Raw genomic sequence first — 14,023 nt, 5'->3', positions numbered from 1 at the left:
AGAAGGCTTACTTAAAGCTTACTTTGGGACAGTGTTGGTTAAACACATAAAGGTATCTTTAAATACACAGATTACATCAAAGCTTACTTGTATACGTGGAAAATCCTCATATCTAGGTATCTTTGCTCTTTCCGACCGGTATTAGTGGGTGCACTGTGACAGTGGTGGCGGCTCCAAATATAGTCCGAATTTTTTTTCCACCAACGCATTTCAACACAGTGTCCTTTATTTATTTGGCACCACAAGGGATCCGCAGTGCCCAATTACAGTAGAAAAATGAGTAAGCAAAACCAAAAACCATTACAGTAGACAAGTACAGGGTCCATAAACATAGCTACATCAGAAGAATGGCTTAACCCTTTCAGTACGATGTGAATTTGTCAAAACGAGTGTGAAAATTGCCAAGAAAATGTTTTTATTCATCATATTGACCTGTAATCAGTGTTCTCTCTAAGCTGTGCGCACGTGCGCGCGCACACACCTTGAGGAGCATGCGCACAGACATTACAACTGAGCGCACAAAGCAGAAGTGGTCCCTTTTTGCAGTTGTGGACTCAAGTAATGTGTGTTTCACCCATTAACTACATTGTGTACTGTATTTTGAATTTTTAAATGTTTAATATCAATTTGAAGTAAAGTTAAAACAAATGCTGAATGTCATTTTCCAGTTATATATAAGTGACGCACAAAAATTTTAATTTCATTCCAAAGTTGCACAGCCAAAATCTTTAGCCGCACACAGCCTTCGTAAAATTAGAGGGAACATTGCCTGTAATGTTACCTTATATAAGAAATTTAGGTGAAATTTAATAGGATGAGAGATCAGAAAGTGAGAGATTTGGTAAAGCGGCAATCATTTACACTTTGAAATAAAACTGGTTTTGCAGTGTAAATGATTGCCGCTTTAAAAAAACTGGAGATTTCTTACCAAATCTGTCACTTTCTGAATCTCTCATCCTATTAAATTTCCCCCATCATCTTTTTTTACACACTTTTTATTTGAATTTATATAACAAATGTGAGCGACACTGGCATTTTTAGTGGATATTTTGAACATCTCTCACAGAGATGTTTGCACTCGAACGGATAAGTAAGAGAAGAAAAAGTGAAGAGGGCCCTGCTCATGAGAGCTTACATTCTAAAGCGGAGGGGCAGACAGACAGGGGTGACACAGATGGGGTAGACAGTGAGCATGGAACAGGTTAGGATGAAATTCGGCTGGGTTTGGTGAAGAAGTGGGATGAGAGTCCTTTGAGGTTTTGAAGAGAGGTAGCAAAGTGTGAATGTTTCCACTACCTTGTCCAACATTCCATGGAAAAATCATGCTGTTCTGGGTGCAAAGGGGGGGTCCGACCTAGAACCTTAGGCCTTGTTCAGCATGGATTGCAATTACGAATGAATGCACACTGATTGCGATCGCAAATCTGCGAAGACCTCTAGCCAACACCATATTCACATTTGTGATACTGCAACCCTATCGTCTGCGCTCACCGGGCTTCGCTGGCATTTTGATTTACTGTCTGCCCCGCCGTGCACTCTATTGAACACCTCAGGGGCTCGCTGACCCTGACGGCGAAAGTCACCAAGAATGGCAACACGGCGGCGGCGGCAGGCAGGCAGGCAGGCAGGAGGGCTGCGCTGCAGATTACATTACATATTGGTGCCGCTGACCTCACATAAGGGCTGCAGGGACCCCCTGCCTGTTGCTGGGTGGCATACAGCGGGGTCTGGCAGCCCAGGGTCAGGTTGGCAGCACTGGCGGGCAGGGGGTCCCTGCATTGTATGTCAGATCAGCGGCGGGGTCCTTACGTTGGAGGTGAACTACTAGTTTCCACCCGCCGCAGGGACCCAACCGCTAACTTCACATAAGCTGCAGGAACCCCTGCCCACCAGCGCTACCCGACCCTGCGCTGCCAGACCCCGCTGCATGCCACCCACCAGCAGGCAGGGGGTCCTTGCAACTATTATCAAGGAGGAGGAGGGCTGGCAGGGAGACAGGCACAGAAGCTGTGCTGGTCCCGCTCGTGCATATGTAATGAGCGGGACCAAGTGCAGTGAATATCTAATGAGCGGGTCCCCGCCCGCCTGCTGACGTCATGAATTTTTTTTTTATTTTAAATATATTTATGTACTGCATCTTTTTAAATAAAAAAAGACCATTCAAATAATAAAAACACAGATTTTTGGACACCCAAAAAAACGAATAGGAAACCTTTATTTTAAAAGATCAGAATACTGACCAATGAATGTATCTCTTGTTCAAATCACTGCATGTGCTTCTCATTAACCTCACACCTAGCAATTGGTAATAGATAACTAATGAAGCCAGTAGTTACATGGAGACCTGCCCAGGCAAAGCATTTGCGAAGTGCTCTGAATATACTGTACCTAAGATTAATCGCACATATGTGAACATTTCCAGCCAGGTGTATCAAACTTCAAAAACTGATAAAATGGAGAGTGATAAACCACTAGCCAATCAGCTTCTAATAGGCTGGGTTTGAGAAATCACTGGTAGGAGCTGATTTTTTTTTTACCACTCTCCACAATTCTCCTGTGTGCATATGTGTATTTGTACTATGTGACAGATTTATATTAGTGTCCGTTCTCAATTTACCACATATGTTGTATAGTTACCCTAGTAAGCCCGCTTGAAGCAAATGCTTCGAAAGCTAGTCTGCTACCTTGTGATTGCCTCTGTGTTTGTGCATGTGTGAGATATTGCGTTCCCAGTTCTGACATTAAACCCAGGTTGCCCAGTATACAGAGGGCAACCCGGGCTTAAACGTTCTTATAACCGGGGTCAAATTGCCGGGCTGAAGATGCAATGTGAAAGGGGTAAATATAGAGGGTGTGGGTTTTGGTGGTACGAAAGGGACTACTAGAATGCTATATATATTTATATATATATATATATATATATATATATATATATATATATATAGTCGGGGGTGTAGTGCGGCACTCAGGACGGTGTTAAGAAAGAAAACAGGAGCCAAACTTGACGTTGACGTTTCAGCCTTGCGGCTTTTATCAAAACAGCTAACATAACAGAAACGTCAACGTCAAGTTTGGCTCCTGTTTTCTTTCTTAACACCGTCCTGAGTGCCGCACTACACCCCCGACTGTATCCAGCGTTCAGCGTTGCTGCTCGCATTGTGAAGGCACCAGGTACCTACTACTAAGAGGATTGGAGTGCCGGCATCCCTCCGCATATATATATATATATATATATATATATATATATATATATATATATTACAGTGGCAGACAAAAGGTTTAATATGAATGGCAGAAATATAAGGGCTCTTGGTGCAATAAGACCAGCAGTTATTGGGTACTGGGCCATACAGCCAGTATCGGAGAGCACAAAGATTGTCTTATTTGTTTATTATTTATTACCAATCATTTATATAGCGCACACATATTCCGCAGCGCTGTACAGAAAATATTTGAACACTCACATCAGTCCCTGCCCCAGTGGATCTTACAATCTATATTGCCTACCACGTGTATACACACCTACATTCACACAGTAGCATAACATTGCCACCGCAGTCCTAGGGGTGGCTGGGGGGAGCCGGCACTGTAGGGGCACATGGTCAAAAATAGCCACCACTTCAAAGGAGACAGATGCTGAAAGTTCTACTCGACCTTTGCTGTCTGTCAGGAGAGTGCAGCGGATATAGTGATACCCGGAAGTGGTAGCACTGGCTGTAGCACTAAACCCATGGCAACGAGTATGACACCCGTGGCAACAAGCATGAATCCCCCTGGCAACGAGCATGTAACTTCATGGTAATGAGCAAGAAACTGCTGGCAATGAGCATAAAACCCATGGCAATGAGCATGTAGGTAAAAATAAATTTTATATACATACAATTAATATAACTATCCTACCAGCATATTTATCGATTGTGGGAGCACCCAGAGGAAACCCACTTCACCACAAGGAGAATATACAAACTCTACACAGTTAAGACCATAATGGGAACTGAACCCATGACCTCAGCGCTGTGAGGCAGTAATGCTCACCATTACACCGTCCGTACTGCCCCAGTCTTCCTACTGGTGTAATAAAGGGAACCAATGTGCAGCGTCCCCATTCTCCACAATGAATCCCTTCTAATCTTCTCAGCAAAATATTCTGTTTACTTTGAGGTTTTAATGGTTAATCTATCAGGTCCCACATTAACGTCACGGCTGTGTCTTGTACTGTTTTCGCAGCTGTAGCTCTGTGATCCTTTTATGAGTTTGAAGTGACAGCATGGTAACACAGCATGGCAGCCAAACCACCAGCGTACGATTCATCCCATCTGTATGCTAGGGTAATATTTTTTTTTCTTTGCTCCAGCAAGAAAGTCACTTGGGGGAAAAAAAGTCCAAACTTTTCTACCCATATGTACTGGCAGGATATATCATCAATTTTTGGGGGGTACAGTGTTTATTACAATGATATGATTTCCTTCCTTTCAAATCAAGGGGGTAACGTCGGCGTATCTAAATATATTTTGGGGTAAAATAGCCACTTTTCGAGCCACTTTTCCCTAAAAGGTAAAAAGTTCCCTGACCCATGGTTGAGAAGGTCTCAACTCCTTGTTCCACCTTCACGATTCTCCTTATCTCTTATAAGTGTCTGTTTTGGAGAAAAATATTCTCAACCGGTTTATACATATTCCAGACCATGGAAAAATATTTTAGTCTGACTACAGCCATGTACAGATCTCAATGTTCCAAAACAAATTATTTTGTCAGCATTGACATAACTGACAACATGAACATTGAAATATGAGCAAAAGGACGATATGACCAGACTGTAGACTGTAGGAGACTTCGGTTTTCGTGTCACTGTGATAGCCTAGGAAACTTGTTTAAAAAATATATTTTTCATAAACAATTGTGATATTGCGGCATTTGTCCAATAGGCCGAATTCAGCTTTGTCAAAACGTACACAACTGGGCAAAACCATGCTGCAGCCTGCACTGCAGGTGGGGCAGATGTAAAGTGTGCAGAGAGAGTTAAGGTCCATACACACATGCTGAGCAATGTGTGCTTAGCATAGTTACCTCCCCACCTGCATTCTGCAGGAGACTCTCTGACATAGCAGCAATCTACCTCTCTCCCTCATTAGTCTAGCAATCTCCATCATGTCACCTAGCCCACATTACACTGTTACACCATAGTTACCTCCCCCCCGCATTCTGCAGGAGACTCTCTGACATAGCAGCAATCTACCTCTCTCCCTCATTAGTCTAGCAATCTCCCTCATGTCACCTAGCCCACATACACGGTTACATTTTTTGGGAAAAAGGAATGAGAGATAGATACATTTAAATTGTATCATCAGCGCCATTTCCCAGCACTTTACCAAGTATAGTAGCTCTTACTAACTGCTTTGGAGCTCACCTACATTTGAATATAAGTCATTTTAAAGATTCCTCTCACATGTAGCAGTACACCCCCGCGCTTCTAGGTGCCACGGGCGCAATCTCTTTTCACAATCTCTCCATATATGGAACTAGCCACACCCTTTGGGTCTAGCATGACACGCCCCCTCAATGGGGCGCTGTGCAAAATTCAGCTACCAACTATAATCTCCCTGAAACTAGTTTTCAAAAATAGTTAAGTATGGTGCTTAGCGATCTGTGCAGACCAGTGTTCTCCTGTGGGAACACTGGCGATCTGACTAGATTTTGGCTGCATGCAGACAAGATCTCGTCAGGCAATAGCGGCGCGCACAGGCGTTCTAGTCAGATTGCTTAGAAATACCCCTGAAATTGCCCAGTGTGTATGGGTCTTTAGATTTGGTTGAGTTATATATTTATGAATGTATTTATGTATGTATGTATGTATGTATGTATGTATGTATGGTTTTATTTATTTAGTTATTTATGTATGTATGTACTGTATGTATGTATGTATGTATGTATGTATGTATGCAGGTATGGTTTTATTTAGTTATGTATGTACTGTATGCATGTATGTATGTTTATATTTATTTATGAAGTGATGTATGTTTTTTATGTATGTATGTATGTATGTATGTATGTTTGCATTTGTCTAGTTATTTATGTATATATACAGTATATATATATATATATATATATATATAGGTACTTATGTAGTAACTGGGCTGCCGATTTCTAAATCGGGTCGGATCGGGAGATCGCATCGCATCGCATGCGACCATGCGATTCGATGCGATGCGATGCGATGACCCGATTTTTCCATAGGAATCAATGTTAAAATGGACTGAGTCCATTTTAACATGGAATTCAATGGGAAAAATGGGTCCTTTTCATACCCCTACTATCCAAGTGGGCATGGAGTTGGATATAAACCTGTGGCGAGCGTAGCGAGCCACCGAGCCCGAAGCGTGGCGAGCGAAGCGAGCCCCGCGAGGGGACGAATACCGTCCCCTCGCGGGGCTCGCTTCGCTCGCCACGCTTCGGGCTCGGTGGCTCGCTACGCTCGCCACAGGTTTATATCCAACTCCATGCCCACTTGGATAGTAGGGGTATGAAAAGGACCCATTTTTCCATAGGAATCATTTTAACATTGATTCCTATGGAAAAATCGGGTCATCGCATCCGATATCGGATGCGATGCGATGCGATGCGATGCGATATCGCATCGCATCGCATCTGATTGTATGCCTTAACTTAAGGCATACAATCAAAAAATCGGCAGCCCAGTTACTACATAAGTACCTATATATATATATATGTGTGTGTGTGTGTGTGTATGTATGTATGTATGTATGTATGCAGTTGCGTAGCTACGTTTTGGGCGCCCCCCCGCCGTTAGGGGGGGGGGCGCCCATACCCACCCCCCGCCGCCGCCGCCCCGTCAAGCACCCCCCCCCGTCGCCTATGCTAACCCCCTCCCCCGCAGTCTTACCTATCGCGCTGCGCTGGTCCCGGTGGCTCCGTTCTTCTGCTGAGGACCACCACAAAATGGCCGCCCCCATACAGCAGACAGTTTCAGAGAACTGTGTGCTATATGGGGGCGGCCATTTTGTGGTGGTCCTCATCAGAAGAACGGAGCCGCCGGGACCAGCGAGCTACGTAAGTCTGCGGGGGATTGGGGGGGGGGGGTAACTATAGCACCGCAGCCCCCGGCGCCCCCACATGCACAGCGCCCCCCCGCGGTGGCGGGGGCTGCGGTGCTATAGTTGCGCCCCTGAATGTATGTATGTATGTATGTTTGCATTTATCTAGTTATGTATGTATGTATGTATGTATATGTTTATTTATTTAAACAAACAATATGCTATACTATCTATAGATTAGGAACCTGAGATCAGATACCTATTATCTCTTTGACTGTTTGTCAATGGCCAGTCTTGTTTTATTACTATATTTATTTACCACGATGGTGCTAGAAGAATGTATAATAATAATAATAATAATAATAATAATAATAATAATAATAATAGTTGAATGAAGGTATAAATATCATCCTCATCCTATAGCTTTGTATACAGTAAGAAACTGTTAATAAATAAATGTGTTTCCATTAGTACAGGTTATTGTACATATAAATATCTCCTCTAGGTGGCAGTGTTGTTCCATGACATAAACGAAAACATTTGTCAAGAAAGAGTGGAGATTTGTGTTAACTGTTTCAGTCTATTAACTACCGTTATATGTTATGTCACCCCGTGTACCGACGGAAGGCACCATCTTAATGTGCTTGAAGCACAAGTCTCAAAATGCTCTGACAGGCAGGACTTGCTGGGACCTCTGTTTCCACAACAGCTGGAGAATCACAATTGGTCGAGGCCTGCTTCAATTTTCTAACTTGCTTATTGTTGTTATTTCCCCATTATTCCCATCGGAGCATACAGTATGTACTAAGCCTTGGGGATTCACAAAGTGGATGGAGATAAAGTCAAGCTTGCCTACCCTCCCAGAATGGCCGGGAGGCTCCTGAAAATCGGGTCCACCTCCCGGCCCCCTGGGAAGGATTGCAAGTCTCCTGCTTCCACCTTGCCCGTTGGTTCAAGTACCGCAAATAGCAGGTCCGTGGAGAGGTGGCGGGGCTAATATGACGCGATAGCGGCATTATGCAGCATTTAAGCCCCGCACCCTCTCTGCAGCCCGTGAATCAGGGAGTTTTATGGCATGGGGCAGGGCCAAGTGATGTCAGCCTAGCACCCGCCTCCCTGACGTGTTGCCTCTCCGGGCTTCTCCCGGAGAAGTGAAAATCAAATTAGGCAAATATGGATAAAGTACCAGCCAATCAGCTCCTAACTCCATATACATCCATATAATTTGAATACAGTAATAAAGTTTTTTCTTTAGTGATGTCATACACCAAATATAGCAACAATGACCGAGAGCCAGTGCCCCTTCAGTCATGCCCAAACCAGCTATTGCTTTGTGCACTGAACCATTCATAGACTAAACTATCGAAAGATTTAAAAAAATATATCATCCTATACCATAAAAAAAAAGCATTATCCCATTGTGGAATTAGATTATGCCATTCCTACTTCCTCTGCCTCCAACTGGTTGAACTTAATAGCAGACTAGATATGCCAAATGGTTCTTATCCTTCTGATTATACGAGCAGGGCAGCCGAGAGGTATGACGGGCCCCAGGAAAATTTTGGGGCGTGGCCTAATCACAGGAGGCGTGACCACCTCCCGTGATTAGGCCACCCCCACAAAATGTTTAAAGGGGGGTGAGAAAACACTCTAAAGTCAAGGGGAGTTGTTATTGTCTCCCCCCCCCCTCAGCAGCAGCAGCACACACCTACATAGGGTGGCCAATCCCGGGATCGGGAACGGCGGGATCCCGGGATTTGGCGCCCAAAACACCGGGATTTCAATCCCGGGATTGGAGATTCCAATCCCGGGATTTCGGGATTAGACTGCGCATGCGCAGTCTAATGCCGGGCAGCGTCTGAGCACACGCTCAGACTCTGCCCGGCTTCTCCCATACCCGGAGAGCACTGCGCAGCGTGACCTCTCAGCGTGACATCAGAGGTCACGCTGCGCAGGAAGGCTGAGATCACGCCCGCCCACAGCAAGCGACACTGCAGAGTCCGCAGTCCCGCTCCCCCATGGCTCCCGGACTACGAAGGCGCACTCCAGCCCGCCCACCTAGCCAGCAAACAACAACCGGGGTCTTGGCAGTATGAAACTGCCCACCCACCCAGCAACCCGGCCACAAAAGTAAGCAAATGCGGGTGGCCAGGGTGGTTTTTTTTATTAGGAAAGTCAATCCCGGGATCCCGGGAATCCCGGGATTGAGCATTTTTCAATCCCGAATCCCGGGATTGAAAAAATGCCCCGGGATTGGCTTCCCTACACCTACAGTGTGGGGGGCTGACCAGCAGCTTGCATACCCGCTGGTCAGGCCCCCTCAGCGGCAAAAACGGGGGGCATGGCCTCGCGGAGCAAAGTGGTTTACAGACCATGCCCCCTCATGGCTAAGCCACACCCCCTAATTTCGGGCGCGCGCAGGAGTCCCTCTTTGCCTGTCTACAAAGTTGGGAGGTGGAGTCCTCACTGTCAGTGCTGCTCTGCTCTGCCCCCCCCCCCCCCTCCCAATGCATGCTGCAGCTGACAGGGATCCGCGAGTGACATTGCAAGACGTGATCTGCATATTAATTTGCACAAAAGTAAACTGTGATGGCACAGACGGGCAACCAAATGGGCCAAAGACACAGGTTACATCTGTGTCCAACTCTGAAGCAGCGTGTCTATTTTGATCTGAACACTGGGCCTAATTCTGCCATTTTCTTAGATTTGCTCAAATCGCAAACCGGCGATTATATCAAACCTGCGCATGTGCCCACATTACAGCGCACATGGGCAAGACTTCAAATTGCGACCGCCTTCAGTAGTGCACGCAGGGGGGGTTCCGAGTACCCAGAAACCCCCCCAGGAGTCTAAGGGCCCTAGGCTGAAAGCTGAGGGTCCCCTCTTTCCATGAGTACAAGAATTTTTAAAATCGGACCTTGGAAACCAGAGATATCTGACTTCAAAACAGTGGTCCCCATCCAAGCCTGTTAATTGCTATTCCCAGTCAGATATTTCAGGTTGTCTCTGACTTGGAGATTTTCTGAGGGTATATTCCAAAAGCTGGGACTCTCCCCCATTGGTGGACACTAGTAGCTTGTCTGTACTGTTCCCAGAACCAGAGATATCAGCCTTCCAGCAGCTGGTTACTGCTCCAGCTCCACACACCTGGTATGTAGTTTTATATACTTATTGGCAGATTGCTCTGCCTCCTGAACTCTCATCCCCTAGTCCCCAATACCATTTGGTAGGTGGGATTCTCTAGTTTTTAATTACATTAAAATCTAAGAAATCTATTTCCGGGAACTGGAGATATCTGCAGTCAAGCAAGTTGTCCTCCCACCAGAAAATTATGAATAATAAGCCCGCTCCACTATACACCCCTCCTCTGCATATTAAACATCCTCTACCACCCTGGAAGTTATGTATCAGGGCCCCTTCATTCAGCCCAATGCCCCCTCTCCCACCTCATCTCCCACCATCTGTGCAGTAAAGGGGTAATTAGTGGAGATTACTGATCCAGGCCCTACATGCTGAGCGGTTGATATAATACCCCCTACCACCGGGGGACATCAAAGCATATACTGGGTCACCTAAGTGTCCATCTCCATACTTTGCTCCGCCCCTCTGGAAACCCCCTTCTGAAAATCCTGCGTTTGCCCCATGCCTTCTGAGTGACGGCAGGGGACAACGACTTATGCGCCTGCTTTCTGCAAAGTTCTCGCATTTCTGCGATGCGGTTGCCCGGTCTGTTAGAGAGGGCAGTGGCAGTTTAGCATTTTTCAGAGAACCGCAACTGATGCTGAATCAAAGTTCTTTATTTGTTGAGCTGCACAGCTCTGTGTAACATATTAACCCATCAATAATTATTAGTCTCTACATCCATCATTATAACAACCCACAGTAGCCTGTGACGCCATCTGGGTAATCCGCAGCATATGAGCTGCTATCAGTAATCACATCACCCTACCCAAGGTCGTGGCGGTTACACATCTCCACCACCTAGGAATGGGGAGAAGAAGTATTCCGGCGCCTGCAGAAAACACCTCACACAGCAAAGATAGATCCCGCCAGCAGCAATGTAAGGAGTGAGCATAACTTTCTCTTACAAGGCTGTTTGGCAAACCGTCCTCCTAGGTCGGTGTTACTGTCAGACATGAGCATCTCTGGTTTCATTCTTGTGGTCTTATGTACAGAGTAGCCAGAGACACAGGAATTGGTGGAATGTGTCACAAGGAGACTCAGCGCCACGTACAGCTGATATTGGATGAAATACTAGCCGGCAGTGTAATTCCTGCATGTGTGCATGAAATTAAGAGTTTGTTTATATATTGAGGGCTTTATTGTTTGTTATGCCTGCTAGAGGAGAGTGCGTTCTCTGTACTGCGCTGCTTCGGACCTTGGACTGTGTGAGCCCCTCTAAGTGGCTGATTCAGAATCGCAGCTGCGAACGATTTAGTCCCTGTGACTTTATGCTACAGTAATACCTGGGTGGCGGGGGGGGGGGGGGGTGCTGTGGGGAGGTGGGCACAGCACCCCCCCCCCCCGGGTGTGTCACAGGTCGTCAGACGCCCGCCCTCTCCTTGCAGCTGAACGCCGCAAATATAGTTCAGTCAAGACTGACTTGTATTTGCGAGCAGAGGAAAAATTATTCAAATTATTTCGCCCCCAGAACCTGCGAATGGATATTTATGCTAAACATCCATTTGCAATGCAGTGGGGATATTCGAACCGTGGCGGAGGGCGGGTGTTACGCTGCTTAGCAAGTCACACAGAATCAGGCGCTTAGACAAGTGCAGTTGAAAAACATCGACCATTTGCACAAATATCGGCATAGCCTGTGACTCAGCGCCAGGCCCTAAGATCATATGGAAAGTACATAAAAACACAATATACGAAGGTGAGTCAAAATTATCCACACTCTGGCTGCAGAATTTGCAGAAAAGACAAAAACGTAATTTTTTTTTTTACATAATCCGCGGGATTTTCAATACACTTGTCTATCTGTCAACAATCTTTTGTATTCCCTCTTTAAAAAATGATTTGCAGCATAATCCTTCAGACAAGGATGTTTGCCCGGCTCCTTCTTCATGGCTGACACTTGTGCAACCTTCTTGGAACTTCTCTATCCATTCATGCACACTTTTTCGCAACAAAACCCTTTCTCTATACTGAGCACAAATTCTTCGATAAATATTAACACCAGACGCACCCTCAGACCACAAAAAAATAATCAATGCATGCGTCTTTTGTGCAAATCACAAGTGGGGCAGCCTTTTTTTTGCACTGCAGTCACAAAGGAACGGATGTAACATGGTCAAATCTGCACAGCAGCAACTGGGGAGACAGAGACATAGGGCCCAATTCAGATCTGATCGCACGGCTGTATTTGCAGCAGACATCGATCAGTTACACTGCTACTGCAATGACGTGTGACTGCGCATGCGCATAATCTGTTATAAGCATTTGCAGCCCCTTGGTGCGTGCGGGCGCAATGAACTGCCACCAGTTTGCACCTATCAGTGTGGGCGGGGGGGTGGCGACAACGCGCTGCGCCCATGAGAATTCCCAGCTTTACATGGGCGGGCATCTTCCTGCACAGAGCGCTCGCAGATATAAGACACCAGAGAGGTCTGCGAGCACCTGCAAAGTCATTTAATGGTCCGCAGACCATCTAATGATTTTGTCTCCCGAACGCAAGGCTGCGAACGAATGTTCATGCTAAACATCTATTCGCAAGCGTGCGGAGAAAGCGTCCGTTCTTGCGTGCAAATTTCACAGCTTTGCGTGACAACCAGAATAAGGCCCAAACACCAAATTGCAGAAAGACTAACAATCTTTATTAATTCAGAAGCCCTTATTGTAGATACTGTAGAACTGCAGACAGGAAAACTTGCATCAAAATGTTTCTTTGACCGTATTTCTCCAAAATATGAATAATATTTATATTTAAAATGAGACCGTTTATACATCATCATCATCCCCCAAAAGATTTTAATATCTTACAGTGTGATACACTTTTAACATTTTCGGGGAAATTTAGTAAGATCGAATGGCTACGAAAGCGCCGATTCGCAGCCATTTGATGTGACATATAAATCTGATATCACCGCATCGGCAAATTTACTATCATCCAAATTCGTATGATTTGCTTTTTTACGAACGGCAAGCTCATGTGCACTTGAGTGTATGAATGAGTACACTATCAATAGAACTCTGCCGTATATGGCAATACGTTGGTTGGCTCATTTACTAGCAGTGTTAAATATAGGAAAAATAAATAAATTCATTAAAAAAAATGCGTGTGGTCCCCCCTCCCGGCTATAACCAGTTCGCCAAGTACGGCTCCCCCATATTTCGACAACCAGCAGTGGTGTCAAACAGCCAGCAGGTCAAGTTTGTGGTTGACCCCAATTGACTTTGCGGTCAGCTTCACTTGCCAGTTCCCATGTCAAAATTCAGAACATGCACGCCAATCAGGTGCGTAGCTCTCAGTGAACCCTCTCCTGATTGGCTGAGGAATTCCTCATTGTTCACTAGATTTGGGAATCTTTGCATTTGTTTATTTTTAACCCGTCAATTGCCTGCATGGACGGAAGAAGGGTGTTGAGTATGATTTCTTTTCACAGGTACCCTATGGATTCTACTGGAGAAGAGGACAGGCTTACGGTGGACCCTATAGGTAAGTATGTATGTGCATGGTGTGTATTAAAGTTATACTTTATTACAGTGAGTGTGTTTGGTACTTGTTTCCTAGAACGGCCACAGTCGTGAGTGATCGTGGCTCTTAATTAAGGGACACGATCCTCACGATGTGGCCGATTTTTTACAATTTTTTCCCTTTGAATGACAGAAATCGGGTCAATCGGTCGGTCGCGACCAATTAAAATCGGCCGCGATGCGACCGACCGATTCACCCGATTTTTCCATAGACTTCAATGTTAAAAAATCTTTTAACATTGAAATCGGGAGGATCTTGTCGGTCTTGTGCC

This window comes from Crinia signifera, chromosome 1, assembly GCF_055691185.1.
Source record: "Crinia signifera chromosome 1, ASM5569118v1, whole genome shotgun sequence".
Taxonomy (NCBI): domain Eukaryota; kingdom Metazoa; phylum Chordata; class Amphibia; order Anura; family Myobatrachidae; genus Crinia; species Crinia signifera.
This window is presented reverse-complemented; position numbering follows the sequence as displayed.